This window comes from Vipera berus (assembly GCF_964194415.1).
Source record: "Vipera berus genome assembly, chromosome: 1".
NCBI lineage: Eukaryota > Metazoa > Chordata > Lepidosauria > Squamata > Viperidae > Vipera > Vipera berus.
In genome coordinates, this window is record NC_138202.1 from 97309313 (window position 1) to 97324789 (window position 15477).

A 15477-nucleotide genomic window follows, 5' to 3' on the forward strand; every position below is an offset into this window, starting at 1 on the left:
AAGAAAATATATGCCTTACAATAAAACAGTGGTTCTCAACCTGTGGTCCACGGACCCCTGGGCAACTGTGATGTTGTCAGAGGGGGGCTGTGAAGAAATTTATTATTTAAATCTTGAGTTAGGTCTTGGGGGCCCATGGCCATGATCCATGGCCACAAAAAGTATTTAAAGAGGGTTTGTGGTAAAGAAAAGGTTGAGAACCACTGTGATAAAGAATTTGTCAATTGTCTACTAAGAATTGCAAAAATATTTACAGCAGGACACAAATGGGATACTTGCCTTTCAAATATATCTCTCCAAATAATAAATAATTTAAATCCTATATTAAACTATTCATATGGGCACTCCTACATAAGAGCATGTGATAATTTGAGAAAGCTGAGATGGCAGGAGGATTGACATCTTAAAATGTTGTTGACTAGTTGCATGAAATACATGATCTTTTGGTCATGGAGTTTTCAATAATGTTTTTTCATCCTTCCATCTTTTCTTCCTCCCTCCCATCTTCCCTCCCTCCCTTTCTTTCTTTTTCCTACATGCACTGATCCTACTGTTTGGAGAGTGGTTTATCTTCTGGAACTGGAACATCTCATGGTATTTCATAAGATTTACTTCCACAAAGGACAAGCCATTTGGAAGAGGTAGATCAGCACTTACTGAGAGAAATATAGATTGTTTTATGGAACATTAGAATATAGCTTTACCAAAACACAGCGTTTTGCATATCTTTTTTTGACCCATAACTTAATGTTTCAGACGTTCATAGTCATGTTATATATTCTATTTAGCAGCAATGTCAATATTATCAATTCAGTTTTGTCCGAGTTTTGGTGATTCTATGGGCCAGGTCTCTCCATGTCTTCTGATCTTGCACTACTTATTTAGTAGTAAGGTACCACTTATCCTTGGACATGCAGAATGTGCCTAAAACCACATACTGCACCAAAGTAATGAAGAGGGATGTTATGTCATCCCATGACTTGTATTCTTCACTAATCATGGATATGGGAATGGAGTGAAGAAATACTAAGGAAAGAGATAGCTGTCATCTTAAGCTGAGTTTGTGCCTAAAGACATATCTTTTTCTTTGTGACACAATCTGTGTGTCAAGCTTGTGACAGACAAACTCTTCAAAGAACTCTGATTCATTGTTTACCTTAAAAGTCTTTATTAGAGCAACATAACATCGGCAATACTTGGTTAAAGCCAAAATCTGGATTCCCCTTCCCTGAGCACAATAATATTAAAGCATATTTCCCTCCTTTAGTTAACCATCATAAATCACATTCTCCAATTAGTTTGAAAGGTAAGTTTTCCCTCCTTAGCTTAACCACCAGTTCTTATCCCTCTTGTTACATACAACCTTGAAAATGCTCTGCTGCTGTTATTATGTCTAACTAATCCCCCATGCATATTTTTCCTTCCCCCTCCCATATTTATCTAATGTTAACTCTAAAAGTGATACACAAGTAGAAATATAAAATAGCTGCTTCTTCATCTTTTGTCAAAGCAAGAATATCTGATGTTAGCAGCGTTGACACTGTGGTCATGTGCTGTCCATAAAATGTTTCATGGATTCCCAAGTCCTACAACTATGGAAAATGAAAAATGTCAGTAGGTTTATTAAAGCTAAAATCATCGTGCCAGGCTTTACTTGTGCCAAAATAATAGCCCAAATGAGATGCAGTAGCAGGCAGGCAGACAAGAAGGTTAGTCGGTTGTTATGGAGACATTAGTAATATTTTTGAACTTCAAGAATGACAATTAATTTACAGGGTAGCTTTTAAATGCTTTTCATGACTAAATCTGTATTTTTGCAAGCAGATGATAATGTAAAATTGGTGAAGTGTTTTGTTAAAATCATTATTTTAGCTCTTTTACTGCTGGCAGGTTCTGTACCTTTTATATTATATTCTCTAAAGCCATTGATTAGAAACTGGAGAAGCCTCTGAGATTCTGCGAATTAATGCATGAAAGAAATTGGTTTAAGCTTTGATGCTTCACATGAAAGGCAACTTTAGTGTGATATCTCAAAATGCTCAGAAAGCATAAATAGGGATTTCAGAAATGGGACCCGTTTCTTACTTTGCTTTGGTTTGTGCATCTATTTCAGATCCTTTGCTTTTTTATTTTGTGTTCATTCTGTATAATAATCCATGCCTAAAGCCACTTAAGAATTGTGTTTAAGATGCTAGTGTAGATACCAGGAGATCAAGACCCACCTTAGGCATAAAAGCTGGCTGGATGACTTGGGACCAGTCATTCTCTTTCAACCCAGCTCACCTCACAAGGTTGTTGGTGTGGGAAAAATAGGAGGATGGAATATTAGGTATGCTGGCCATCTTGAATTATTTATCAGAAAGGTAGGATAACAATCTAATAATGATAATAATAAAGAAGAAAGACTTGTCCATTTTTGCCTAAACATTTTGCAAATTAGTTTGTTGTCCCATCAACCTGCACATAAAAAACCTACCACTAGAGGAGCATAGAAATAGCAGGTTTGTTCTCAATATGTTACACCATATACAGTATTCCAACATGCCAGATTTTATCTGGTAACATCCAACCCCCAGCAGAATCAGGGCTTTTAATTTATCTCAATATATATTAAAATACATACTGTATATTCATCATCAACACTGAGTGGAAGGGACCTTGGAGGTCTTCTAGTCCAACCCCCTGCTCAGGCAGGAAACCCTATAAAATTTCAGACAAATGGCTGTCCAGTTTCTTCTTAAAAACTTCCAGTGTTGGAGCATTCACAGCTTCTGGAGGCAGGTTGTTCCCTGATTAATTGTTCTAATTGTCAGGAAATTTCTCCTTAGTTCTAGGTTGCTTCTCTGTTTGGTTAGTTTCCATCCATTGATTCTTGTCTTGCCTTCAGGTGCTTTGGAGAATAGCTTGACTCCCTCTTCTTTGTAGCAACCCCTGAGATATCGGAAGACTGCTATCATGTCACCCCTAGTCCTTCTCTTCATTAAACTAGACATACCCAATTCCAGCAACCGTTCCTTATATGTTTTGGCCTCCAGTCCCCTAATCATCTTTGTTGCTCTTCTCTATACTCTGTCTAGAGCCTCAGCATCTTTTTTACATCGTGGCAACCAAAACTGGGTGCAGTATTCCAAGTGTGGCCTTACCAAGATATCATAAAGTGGTATTAACACTTCATGTGATCGTGATTCTATCCCTCTGTTAATGCAGCCTAACACTATGTATCATGCTAACAGTTTAACAGTCTTATCTTCATTGGCCAATATGGCAATATCCCTATAATGTTTACATAATCAAGGGACTGGATTTCTTTGTTTTTGTACTGTATTTCTTTCATAGAATATTGAAAGTACTTCGTTCAATGTACAAGTTTTTCCCTTTTGTACAGGTTTCTATCCAGATTTGATCATCCACATTTTTATCTGTACCAGTGCATCTCTCAATACAACAGACCCAGAGATTTATTTTTTGGGAAATTGCTTACATGGATTTGCAGAATATGAGTGGCATTCCTTCTTGAACAATTTCAAGTTTCTTTCTTGGGCTTTGTTGTAGTACTTCTGCTCAAAGAAGGCATTTATACAAACACGAGATTTCTTCATTAAATCACAATTGTCTGCTATAAACGTTGCTATATACCAGTCACAAGAGTTAATAAAATGAATCACTTCAGCTGAGTTATAGTTTCTCTTATTGTCATAATGTAACATTACAGTTGAATGACATATAGCTTTACTTGGAGGTAATAAATATATCTTCAGACTAAAACTTTCACATTAAGCTTTTTTTAGAGAATTTTTATCATAAAAGGAGCATTCTCCTATTTCCTTTAAAGGCTTATTCTAAAGCATTGTTTACTATAAATTATCATGGCATACCTGCAAAATGTCAGCATGAAAAATACAGAATACTATTCCATGTGTAGTGTACAAAATTTAATTTATTTATGCTTCTCTCCACACTTTCCCCATTATATATTCCATTTCTCATTCCCCAAAGGTCACATAAAATAAGGATTAATAATTGGGACTGAAAAGGTTTGTCATTGGGGCAAACACTTTTCCTTATCAAAAGATACCTACAAACAATATAAGGGAACAAACTTTGTTCAGGTTACTGAAATTGTCACTATGTGCAAATAACAAATTGTACTGTCATTTTATTTCACCTTCCTTGAAAGCAGATCTGTGTTTTTCTGTCACTGGAATGTATGGATTGGCACAAATTAGATTACAGATGGAAAGGGAGTATGGAAAGCACGTCAGAAGGGACCATTCTTAGTCTTCTGACCTAGATTTTCCTTAGAAACAGCTATGGTGGTGCAGTGGTTAATATGCAGTATTGCAGGTTAACTCACTGCTTACTGCCAGCAGATCAATTCTAACCAGCTCAAGGCTGACAAAGCCTTCCTTCCTTCCTTCCTTCCTTCCTTCCTTCCTTCCTTCCTTCCTTCCTTCCTTCCTTCCTTCCTTCCTTCCTTCCTTCCTTCCTTCCTTCCTTCCTAGCAGTGGTGGGATTCAAATATGTGAACAACCAGTTCTCTGTGTGGATGCCACTTCTGGAAGTCCATTCTGGGCCTGGGCAACAAAAAATTAGCAACTGGTTCTGCCAAAGTGGTGCAAACTGTCATACAGCATCACAGTCTGGTTTGGAAGCATCACTGCTTCAGACAGGAAGGCGGTGCAGAGAGTGGTGAGGATGGCTGAAAAGATCGTTGACAGTTCCCTCCCTCCCATCCAGGACATAGCACAGAAGCGTTGCTTAAGTGGGGTCCGCAAGATTGCCTGGGACACTACACATCCTCTTCATGACCTGTTTTCCCTGTTACCTTCTGGGAGGAGGCTTCGTGGTATCCGTAGCAGAACATCCAGATTCAGCCATAGTTTCATTCCATACAGCATTAACCTTGTGAACTCTCAGGCTTCCTCCTTCCATTATATATTCAAGATGGACAGTGTTTAATATTTATTTGTTATGTATATGTAGGGATGTGGGTCTATACATATGTTGTATATAGTATGTTTAGGTTTGTGTCATGTATGTGTTTCACTTTGAGAGTGGGCAACTAAATTTCATTTTTGATGTGTGCCATTGTACCCACTGTAAAAAATGACAATAAAGGTTATCTTATCTTATCTTATCTTATCTTATCTTATCTTATCTTATCTTATCTTATCTTATCTTATCTTATCTTATCTTATCTTATCTTATCTTATCTTATCTTATCTTATCTTATCTTATCTTATCTTATCTTATCTTATCTTATCTTATCTTATCTTATCTTATCTTATCTTATCTTACCTTACCTTCCTTACCTTACCTTACCTTACCTTACTGGCTGAACCCCACCACTGCTTCCAAGGCTAGTAAAATGAAGACCCAGATTGTTGGGGGCAATAGGCTGACTCTGTAAACTGCTTAGAGAGGGCTGTAAAGCACTGTAAAGCTGTATATAAGCCTAAATGCTATTGCTATTGCTATACAACCTGGTAGTTCTTTGCAGTTGGCCATTTGACTGGGTTAGATGAGAACTGAAATCAAATTACTCTCAAGGGCCCTGGGGCATCATTATCATCATTCATAAAATCTGCCCAACATCTCCATTCTAAATGTTTAACACTGGGTGGATCATAATTCACAGGTGTCAGAGCAATAGAATTTTACCCTGTACAATCTGTCTGTATTAGCAGAATCCATGAGGTGTAGCTTCAGAGCCCTGTTACTCTGCCTGTGAGATTAGAATAGCACTGATTAATAAGACAGAGGTGGTCTGAAGAGCTATTATCCTTTATTGCAAAGGGGGCCATAAGAATAATTAAATGTTCCAAGTGTTGGTTATCAGCTCTTTGTTTTCACGGTGTTCCCCCACCACTCTGCATACACTAATTCACTCCATTACATGCAAAGCTAATATTATCCATACAGGATAAGATAATAAGAACCACAGTAGAAAAACAACAATTCAATAGGTTAGACGTAAAACAGAGTTATATGACAGCTTTAACATAGTTTGCTGGTTTAGGCTAGTACAGTATGCATAAAAGGATCTTTCTTATTTTCTATTGACAAGTGTTTTATAAGAACAAACATTGTTATTTGGTTACTGCTTTGGCATCTGCTAGGTCAGCATCACTTTTCATGATTAAACAGATCCCTGTAGCACAATTAGAGATTCACATAAATGGTAAATTTGCCTGACTATAGACAAATAAATGACCATTGAGGAATGTGTGAGAGCTAACAACTGCTGATTGGATTCATAAAACTGTAAATTCAGTTTAAATCAGTATCAATAATCTGAGTAGGCTTGCATTTAGAGAAAAAAAAACAGTGGATTTGCTTATTTGCTGAAAATATTTAAGATCAAACATTGTATCATACAGAAGACCACACAGAAATGAAGTAGGTATTACCAAGATTCAAGGAAAAGTTCTCAGTTTATTTCACATTGCTGTTAAAAGATCAAAAATCCAGGCTATGAAAAGAATAATTGGCAGGACTTTTCAAGTTCCCCAAATAGAAACACTAAAGAAATGTATGAATACAATTTAGATGTTTGCAAAAAGATCAACAAAAGTATGTTTTGGTTTAGTATATTTAACAATAGGCTGATTGGGAGTATCCTCAGAGAGGGAGAGCCAAAAGGTCAAGATGGCAACCACCATCTTGCAATTGAAGCCCTGTTCCATTTTTTAATGTGTCATCAGTAGCAGTAGCTCCTGAGATGACTTTTTGAATCCACAAATATTCCTGGAAGATATGGATCTACTTTTATAACCATCAACCACTATCACACTTCTGATAATGATTATCAACCACCACCACCCCTCTGATAATGGAATGGAATGTAGGCCAGAGTGACGGGAGGGAGGGGCTCTTTCCCAAAGAGCAAAGAGAGTAAGAAAATAAGATAAAATAACCTTTATTGTCATTTTTTTACTTTGGGCACCATGGCACACATTAAAAATGAAATTTAGTTGTGTGGGAAGAATCCAGAGAAAGAAATATTTTGGGAAATATTAAAAAGGCAGAATGTATTTATCCAAAGGAATAATGGAGAAGATCTTAAAGGCAGAAAAGCAAGCCCAGTTTTCTTAATAGCCCCAAGCAGAAACTAGGCAGAGGCCAGCTTTTAGAGATGCAAATTCAACAATCCATTCAGGATGGTTGGAGCCAGGAAGCTAGAAGCTATGAGATTAGGAAGACAAAGACCTCAAAAATCTACATACTCCACCCAAATTCTAAAAAACATGACCTTTGGGGACATCATAGGATTAACCCACCAGTAACAAAAGGCCACACTCAGACTTAGGTCAAAGTACATGACACAGGAAATACAAAGCCTCAGACAGGAACAGGAAACAACCTCAAAAGCCCAAGAAGGTATAAAAACCCATCACTCCCAGCATCATGTGGTCAGCTTTCCCAAAGCCACGCTTCTGTCTGGCTCTGCTCTTCAATAAACTATAACCTTCTTTTTAAAGCAGTCTCCATTTTGTTTATTCCCAGCTTGGACTGGACCCTGATGAAGATTTTTCTTTCAACAGTTGCTTGCTCTCAAAGTGTACACATACATAACACACATTTAAACATACTCTATACAAGATATGTTTAGACCTACACCCTTACATATAAGTAACATATAAATATTAATCACTGACTATCTTGAAGCATGGATTGCAGAAAAAAAGGAAAGGTTGAAACCTTCCCACCCCCCTAGGCAGTTCAACAATAAAGAAACTACTCTAAAGTAACTCCTCGTATCATTCTTGATTCCTTGAGCCTGACAATTATTCACAAACATGCAGATTTCTGTCATACAGATGACATAATGTATGTCAGATCAGCCCAGGAAATCAAATCCACAGAAAAGCTAAAGTTCATTTTATTGAGAATGACTTTAATAACTGAATATTACAACTCTGATTGGGTTGTTGTTGTTCTCCTTCTTTTACTCCAATGAATCAGTGAGATATCTGTCTGAGCTGGTTCCAAATGTTACAACTTACAGCCATTTATTTAATGACTGTTCATAGTTATACAATAGTGAAAAAAGTTACAACTGGTCCTTTGGCCTACGTTCCACCACAGTGTCAGACCTGGATTTTTCTGTCAGGAGGATGGTGTTGATGATCATAAAAGTAAAGTTTTGTCACTCCAAGGGATATTTGTGGGTTCAAAAAGTCAACCTAGCAGCTTCCACTATGCATGACACATACATATAAAAAGAAATGATCATCACAAAATCTCCACAGTTACATGATCAAAATCAGGGTGCTTGATGCAACTCTCATTTATGATGGTTGCAGTGTCCCAGGATCTCATGATTGCCATTTGTGACTTTCCTAGCCAGATCATGACAAGCAAAGTCAAGGAGAGGAAGAACCAGATTTGCTTAACAACCATGTGATTCACTTAACGACCATGGTGTTTGCTTAACAGCAGCAGCAAAAAAAAGTTGTAAAATTGGGCATGACTCACCTAAAGATCCACCTTTCTTAACAATGGAAATTCAAGTCCCGATTGTAAGTTGAAAATTGCCTATAGATATAAATAATTAAATAATGCCTGAGCCCCTTTTGCTTAGGTCAGGGGTAGGCAAATTAATGTCCCTGATAATCACAATGAGGTGGTCACTGACCTCGAGCCAGACATCCTAGAATGTGAACTGAAGTGGGCCTTAGAAAAGCTGAGCAACAACAAAACTAGTGGAGGTGACAGTATTCCAGCTGAGCTATTCAAAATCTTATTAAGACGATGCAGTAAAAGTGCTACACTCAATTTGCCAGCAAATTTGGAAAACTCAACAGTGGCCGCAGGATTGGAAAAGATCAGTGTACATTCCAATTCCAAAGAAAGGCAGTGCCAAAGAATGTTCAAACTATCGCACCATTGCACTCATTTCTCATGCTAGTAAAGTTATGCTTAAAATCCTACAAGCTAAACTTCAGCAGTATGTGGATCGAGGACTACCAGAAGTACAGGCAGGATTTCGAAGAGGCAGAGGAACTAGAGATCAAATTGGCAACATATGCTGGATCATGGAGAAAGCTAGAGAGTTCCAGAAAAACATCTAATTCTGCTTCATTGACTATGCTAAAGCCTTTGATTGTGTGGATCATAACAAACTGTGGCAAGTCCTTAAAGAGATGGGCATACCAGACCATCTTATTTGTCTCTTGAGAAACCTATATGCAGGCCAAGAAGCAACAGTGAGAACTGGACACGGAACCACTGATTGGTTCAAAATTGGGAAAGGAGTCCGGCAAGGCTGTATATTGTCGCCTTTCCTATTTAACTTATATACAGAGCACATCATGAGAAAGGCAGGGCTAGATGAATCAAAAGTTGGAATTAAGATTGCCGGAAGAAATATCAACAACCTAAGATATGCAGATGATACCACTCTAATGGCAGAAAGTGAAGAGGAACTAAAGAGCCTCTTGTTGCGAGTGAAGAAGGAGAGTGCAAAACCTGGGTTGAAACTAAACATTAAGAAAACCAAGATCATGGCATCCAGCCCTCTCAATCCCTGGCAAATAGATGGGGAAGAAATGGAGGTAGTGACAGATTTTATTTTCCTGGGCTCCAAGATCACTGCAGATGGGACTGTAGCCAAGAAATTAAGAGACACTTGCTCCACGGGAGGAAAGCCATGGCAAAACTAGACAGCACACTAAAAAGCAGAGACATCACCCTGTCAACAAAAGTGAGTATAGTCAAGGCTATGGTCTTCCCAGTTGCAATGTATGGCAGTGAAAGTTGGACCATAAAAAAAGGCTGAGCGCCAAAGAATTGAGGTCTTTGAACTCTGGTGCTGGAGAAGACTCCTGCGAGTCCCTTGGACTGCCAGACGATCAAACTGGTCAGTCCTAGAGGAGATCAACCCTGACTACTCTTTAGAAGGCCAGATCCTGAAACTAAAACTCAAATACTTTGGCCACCTAATGAGAAGGAAGGACTCACTGGAGAAGAGCCTGATGCTGGGAAAGATTGAGGGCAATAGAAGAAGGGGACGACAGAGAATGAGGTGGTTGGATGGAGTCACTGAAGCAATAGGCGTGAGCTTAAATGGACTCCAGAAGATGGTAGAGCAGACATGTCAAACACAAGGCCCGGGGGCCGGATCCGGCCTGCAAAGTGGTTTCATGCGGCCCGCGAAGCCATCCTGGAAACAGTGAGGGAACGGCCCCCACTACCTTGGCCCTGGCCCAGAGACCCTCCTTCTGCCAGAGACCCTCAGATCTGCCCCACTCCCGCCCAGGCACCCATAGGCACCCTTGATGCGAACGATGTAGAGCTGGCCACGCCCACCCAGTAGGCCATACGCGCTCTAGCCACGCCCACCCAGTAGGCCACGCCCACCCTGGCCATACCCACCCGGCCCCCTGAGGGCAACCGCAATGCTGATGCGGCCCTCAATGAAATTGAGTTTGACACCCCTGTGGTAGAGGAAAGGAAGGCCTGGAGGAACGTTGTCCATAGGGTCACGATGGGCCGGCCACGACTTCACAACTAACAACAACAACAGGCAACCTCGGCTCTTTTATGACTCATGGAGTTCAACTCCCAGAATTCCTGAGTCAACTGGAGTTGAAGTTCAAGAGTTATAAAAGACCCGAGGTTGCCTACCCTTGGCCTAGGTAATGGTTCTTGCATATCTGAAGAACTACCAGGAATACAGGTAGTCCTCAACTTACAACAGTTCATTTAGTGACCGTTCAAAGTTACAACAGCACTGAAAAAAGTGACTTGTGACCATTTTTCACAGTTTATGACTTTTGCGGCATCCCCATGATCATGTGATCAAAATTCAAAAGCTTGGCAACTGGTTCATACTTCTTACCTTTGCTGTGTCTCAAGATCATGTGATCCCCTTTTGTGACCTTCTGTGAAGCAAAATCAATGGGGAAGCCAGATTTCCTATTCATTCCCCTGCATGTTGAGATTTGTAGTTTCAATACTGAGGGACTTTCTTGAACAACAAATGCACAATCCTTAAGGTAAATGAGAACCATGCAGGATTGCAGATCTGTTCCATACATATTTAGAAATTGGCAATTATTTAACTGGAAATGCTTTATATTTGCAATAACGTGGTATGTACTATCACTGTTTTCCATACTCAGAGATTCTGTACCTAACCACAATGGATTACTTTGTGCATATTGTTTAATTGTATAATGAGCAAACACAAAAACATAGCACAGCAACATGGTACAAATTACTTCAAAGACACTATTTTATAATTTCACTTTGTGGCGTTAATGTTCAGAGTTACAGAGCTGCTTGCTTTTTCAATTTGTGGACATTTAAAGAATCCAAGTTGAAATCCTGCCTTTTTTTTAGATATAATTTTCACTGAAGAAATTTTGAGCAAGATTAAAAATAATACAAATATTAGAAAAGAAACAAAAAAACTAAGGAAGAATAATGGATAAGTGAGGGGAAAGAAAGAAATGATAAAGAAGCAGCTTCCAATCATTTTGACAGTGGTTATAAAGGCATTTATATTTTACTTTTTCACTCTCTCTCTCTCTCTCTCTCTCTCTCTCAGGTTACATCATAATTTCCTTCTTTCCACAAAATACCCTATCTAATCTTCAATCTTCTTTTACAGTGACAAATCATAAGGTTGTGTTTACTCCATTTAGTAGCAGATTTCCAGGGTCTTGTCAAGAAGTTCTCATTAGTATCTCTACATGAGATGCATTTTAACTGGAGATGTCAGAAATTGAGCTATTCCCTACCTCCCATCCAATAATTTTGGATGCAAAAGGTAGCAGAATGACCATTTCCAGAAAACAGTATCAGGGACTCATGGGAAACGCTTTTGGGAAAAGGAAATATGGGGGCATGTATGAAGAAGTCTAGATTGAAGCAATGTTTAATGGATTTGTTTCTATTTCAATTTGTTTGTATGCATGCATTATAACATAGATGGAAACCATGGGGTAGATAGGCTGTAACTAGATTTTATCTTCATTGATAAAAACCCTGTATAATTTTTTCCCCCACATTCACAAATGTAACAGAACTGGCATTCAAGATATATGCTGCAGATAATTTATCTTCTTGTCAGGAATTATAGACACATTCATATTTTACCCTCTCTCTCTTAAAGTTACATCATAATTTCTTTCTTTCCATAGCTACCCTTTCTAATCTCCAAACTCATAAATCACCAGTTTATTTTTCCCTTTTTCAGTAAAATGGCCAGAATGGACTTTGAGTCATTGATAAATATAGTTGTTGGTTTTTCTTTAATCAAATATGTTAATTTTACCATCTCGACTAGTTACTATTCCTCCATTGTGCGTATTTCAGGGTCTTTCCATTTTTGTGCATCCATGACTCTTTTATAATTTTTCTAAAGAAAAATTCTGAATTCATCTGAATGTTCATCTTTAATTATACACACACACACACACACACACACACACACACATAATGAGAGAGAGAGAGAGAAAGAAATTTCTGGATTTTTTACAGATCCACCAGGAATTTTAAAATTACCCTTCACATTGACCAGATTTCCAACATAAATTTGAAGCTTCCTTATACTACCTTTATCCACCCAAAGTCATGTAGGTAGAAATTTAATAATAAATAAACAAAAATAAAAAATAAAATAAAATACATTCTAATGTATTTTCAGAAATCATATACCAACCATACGTCACTTTATAAAAAATCAATTTTGGCTAACATAGCATAAATTTGAATCAAATATTTTCCCACTGTTCCATCGATACATGATGTCAAAAGTTCTTAAGCCATTTTATCATGCAGTCTTTCACTTGTTCTTCTGTTTCAAATATCAATAAAAATGTATATAACAATTACAAGTTCATAGAATCATATGGTTGGAAGCAACCAGTTGGTAATCATGGTTAATGGATGGATTAGTAGTGGGGGAGTCTTAGGCATATGACTACCCTCAGCCATAAAAACTCATCAATTGATGTTGGCCACATGAAAAACTGTAAAGCTACCCTCAGACACTGAAGGAAAGGAAAAGTGTAAAATGTAGATCTATATCTGACATATAGAATTGCTACCATGCATAATTCAGTATTTCTTTCCCTTGATTTCTCCACGCTGCCTGTACTACATGTAAGACAGGGCATTATCTAAGAACATAACTATTGTTACTATTTGTAGACCAAAATTTCCATTAATTCAGAATGGAAAGTATAATAACAATAACAATAACAATAATACCAGTTTACAATGCCTTGGTAAGGCCACCCTTAGAATACTGATCCAGTTTTGGTCACCACGATGTAAAAAAGATGTTGAGACTGCGGAAAGAGTACAGAGAAGAGCAAAAAAATGATCAGGGGACAGGAGGCTAAAATATATAAGGAACGGTTGCTGGAATTGGGTATGTCTAGTTTAATGAAGAGAAGGACAAAGGGTGACATGATAGCAGTGTTCCAGTATCTCAGGGACTGCCACAAAGAACATGAGTCAAGCTATTCTCCAAAGCACATGAAGGCAGGAAAAAAAGCAACGGATGGAAACTAACCAAAGAGAGAAGCAACCTGGAAGTAAGGAGAAATTTTCTGACAATTAGAACAATTAATCAGTGGAACAACCTGCCTCCAGAAGCTGTGAATACTCCAACACTGGAAGATTTTAAGAAGAGACTGGACAGCCATTTCTCTAGATGAACATCATCATCATCATCATCATCATCGTCATCGTTGTTGTCGTCGTCGTCGTAGTAGTAATAATTTGATTAATGTTTCCAAGAAAAGAGCCATAAGAATGAAATAAAATGAATCAGGGATCATCACTGTCTAATGGCATTTAGAAAAAAAAAGAATATTTCAGCGTATTCTGAAATTCTTATTTATTTGTTTGTGTTTGTCAAAATGACTCTAAGCAGCTTCATGAGGCTGAAAGAGCCAACATTAAATAAACACGCACTATATACACATACACATCATTATATAAGGACAACAAATCTTGTCTTATATTAGTAGAAATGATTAGATTCATTAAAACAGTGCTATCTGATACATTTTTACTTGGAAGTAAATCCTAGTGTGTTCAGTGAAACTTACTCCTCTAAGACATGTATCTAGAATAACATAACATAATGATTATGGAAGCAGAATATTTCAAGGGAACAATATATGAATGTTTACAAAATTACTAGTATTTCATAGGTCATAATGATACGTGCTCTCTGAATCTTTTGGCACTAGCTCTGTGTTCTCTCCCTTATTTCAAACTGCAGTCCTAATAGCTTCTTTCAGTTTTGTGCTTGGTTGCAGGGCTAATGGTCTGATAATAAGAAAATCTCTTCGTGGAATCGTATAGTTACAAGCAACATGATATTATAAAGCAGTCAAAGCACCAGCTATTATTGGAGTCTTCCAATTGCAATAAAATGAAAAATTACTCTCTGACTCATCTACTGAAAAACCATGCTTTCTACTAGTAAGAAGTCCATTACAAGGGGGAGGGGGCAAGTGATGACACTTATATCATGATATCCTCATTCAAATACGTATTTGAATTCCCTATCCCCCACAGTCCTGCAAGCAATCAAGAAATACTTACACTTATTAGACCATCCATGAAGACCTTGGAAAATATATTCAAATGATTTGTCTATAACTACAAAGATCAGAACTGGGAAGCCATGGAATTCCTTGTGACATTCTATGGAAGTGAAAGTTGAACTGAGAAGAAGCAGAATAGGAAGAGTATTGATGCTCTTGTATTATCAAGTTGGAGAAGACTCTTGAAATACTGCAACAGCCAAGAAAACAAATAGATGGATCACCAAACAAATCAATCCAGAATTCTCACTTGAGGCACAACGACCAGGTTCAAATTATTCTACTTGGGACATATGCAGTGGTGGGATTCAGCCAGTTTGCAACGATTCGGGAGAACTGGTAGATAGATTTTGCTGCATTCGGAGAACCGGCTGGCTTCCAGAAGTTCAGTCTAGCCTTTGGAGGCCTGAAGGAGGCCTCCCAGGCCTAGAACGGCCCACCGGAAGTGTGTGGATGCCACTTCCGGAAGCCCGTTCTAGGCCTCGGAGGCCCAGGCCTGCTTCGAATAAGAGAACCGGTTGTTCAGGTATTTGAATTCCACCACTGGACATATGTGAAGATCTATCTCTCTGGAAAAGGCTCTAATGCTGGAAAACGTGGAAGGAAAGAGGAGAAGAGGATAAGCAGCAGCAAAGAGTGTACCATTGGAAAAGATTAGGGATAGATCATCTTGGAGGAAATCTATGTGGTCACTATGAGTTGAAAATAACTTTATGGCACATCATTATCCTCACTCATATATTTGCATCAGACATTACCATATGAATATGTAATTGTGTCATTTTCATGATGACAGCCTAGGCACATGTCATCATTTTGAAGTTATCACCTCTTCTCCCCAATGCCTACTCTAACAAAGTGCATGAAGCTTAGTCGTAGGTTTGTTTTATCCATAATAAATCTC